Source organism: Leptonychotes weddellii, chromosome 2 (genome assembly GCF_054177405.1).
Source record: "Leptonychotes weddellii isolate Sample4059 chromosome 2, ASM5417740v2, whole genome shotgun sequence".
In the NCBI taxonomy this organism is placed as follows: Eukaryota; Metazoa; Chordata; class Mammalia; order Carnivora; family Phocidae; genus Leptonychotes; species Leptonychotes weddellii.
Window position 1 is genome coordinate 112,630,103 of NC_138370.1, and position 2,593 is coordinate 112,632,695.

General features: G+C 39.4%; 1 pseudogene; it reads right to left on the reverse strand.

Annotated features, from left to right (window-relative positions):
* Window positions 1–784: 784 nt before the first annotated feature.
* LOC102733711 (eukaryotic translation initiation factor 1 pseudogene) lies at window positions 785–1,675 on the reverse strand (annotated as a pseudogene).
* Window positions 1,676–2,593: the final 918 nt, after the last annotated feature.

Consider the following 2,593-nt stretch of genomic DNA (forward strand, 5'->3'; position numbering starts at 1 on the left):
TAAATATATATATACACATATATATGTGTATATATATAGTTGTTTCCATGTCTTGGCTATTGTAAATAATGCTGCACTAAACATGGGGGTGCAGCTATCCCTTCAAGGTAATGATTTCATTTCCCTCAGATATATACCCGGAAGTGAGATTGCTGGATCATATGGTAGATCTAGTTTTAATTTTTTTATTAAAAATCAAAAAACTGTTTTCCATAGTGGCTGCGCCAACATACATTCTCAGCAACAGCACACAAGTGTTACCTTTACTCCACATCTTCACCAACACTTATTATCCCTTCTCTTTTTGATGACAGCCATCCTAACAGGTGTGAAGGGATATCTCATTGTGGTTTCGATTTGCAGTTCCTTGATGATTAGTGATGTTGAGCACCTTTTCATGTCCCTGTTGGTCATTTGAATGTCTCCTTTAGAAAAATGTCTATTCGGTTCCTCTGCCCAATTTTTCATTGGATTGTTTTTTGCTATTGAGTTCTACAAGTTCTTTATATATTTTGGATATTGACCCCTTATCAGATATATGACTTGCACATATTTTCCACCATTCAGTGGGTTGCCTTTTATTCTGTTGATGGCTTCCTTTGCTGTTCAGAGGTATTTTTACCTCACTTGCTCATTTGCTTGTTTTTCCTAATACCTATCAGAGGCAATACCTCCCTGTCTTCCTTAGATAAAACCATTATAGGAAAGTACTATTTATTTTATTATTTCAATTTTATTTATTATTTATTTTTTTATTTATTTATTTATTTTGGCATGGCTCTTTTCAGTTTATTGCAACAAGGAGTTATACTAGCTCAAGTTAAAAGCAGACCCCGAATGGTTACATTATACAAGCTATGAGGTTTTCAAACTTGTGACAAGGGACAGAAGGGAAATTCTACTCATTGCAGGGAAATTCTCACTTACGCTTAGTGAGCCAAAAGCTCTTAAAACGCACGAACCTCATCTGATCATCCTTAGCCAGTCCGATGTCTAGGAGACAGCAGCCTATGTTCTTACACTGGTCACCCTGTGGCAGAATTACTTCTCCACATTCTGGATGCTCAATTACAGTACCACTGGGGGCATTTCTTCTTAAACGCCTTCACTAGTTTCTTTTTGTCATGATCACCAGCCATTCCTTGGACAGTTAGTAAGCATCTTCCTACCGTTTCTCTGTTGAATTCTTCTATGGATATAACCCTCAGTGCCAGCAGGAAACAGATCATCACCCTTATTTGCATCAGCAAAGGGATAGAAAGAGTGGAGAATCTGGATAGCTGACGTAGGATTCTTTTTCCTCTGTGGAAAGGGCCTGTGGAAGGCAGGGGTTGGAGGCAGGAGCAGGGGGCAGGGGGGTGCGGGGGCAAGGAGCTTGGGGAAGCCAGGGGGCTCAGCGGGAGGCTGCAGGGTCCTCAGGGGTGGCTCAGTGACCGGCCCCTGGAAGGCACTTTTTAAATGGACGCTCACACAACATGATGAGAAAGATAAGAACATCAAGGAGTTGGGTTTGTTGGCTGAAATAATGGAAGAAACAGAAGTTTTAATACATGTTAATCAAGTAATAATGGGAGATGAGGGGAAGAGAAAGAATAAAGCAATAAATTATTCTCTTTATTTTTTTGCTGAAGATCGTTCCCAGCTGTTTTGAGTCTGGGGCCAATGTTGTTTACCATGGAAACTCAGGTTGCTGGGGAAAAAAACAAAGAACAAGGTCAAGCCTGATTTTGTGTGAGGTTGGTAACAAAACCACCGCCCTTCCCCACAGTGTTCTCTCCAAACTATTTCTACATAATCACAGGAAGTGAAAAGGAAAATGTGCAATCCATCTGAAAGTGTCTCTTTCATCACTTTCCTAACAGTGTCTTCAGGCCAGTTAAGAGCATTCATTACATTTTGTCCAGTGCAATGCACCTAGCAAAATACTGCTTTGTTCTTGGCCTGTACCGTCAGGATCCCCAAAAGCATTCATGCTATTGCACAAAGTATTATAAACAGGAAACCAAATACATTTACTCATTGTTTTTATGAGGTTAAAAATCAAAGCCAACTGATTTCATGGATGGGGCAGGCAAATGCAAGGTGGACCTGTGACATCTTACAGAGCCGGGAAGTAAGGAATTATTAAGAAAAAGGGGGGGAGGGCATGTTATAGGAACAAAGGAGCCAACCTGAAAGGTCAGAGTGATCAAAGCGAGAACAATGTGAACAACACAAATAGTTAATGTAGTGTTGGATTATAATCCAAAGTATAAAATAAATATCTATGAGTCTATACAGACATAAACAAATGGAGAAAAAGAGACGAATCTCTCTTACTGAAGAATTTCTAATAATTTAGGTAGATACTCTCCCCTCTATAAAATGGAGTCTAATTCCCCTATTCCTTGAAGGTGGGGTGGACTTAGTGACTTGCTTCCAAAAACTAGAATAGGGAAAGGGAAAAATAACTTTACAGTGGAGAAATATGTCAAACACTACCTTGACCAGCTAATCAACTTTAAGATCACTGGTGATAAATCATGTTAATAATATGTACGCCCTGATATGATATGGTGAAAATAGCACTTGATCATGTAGTATTCTCCCCCAA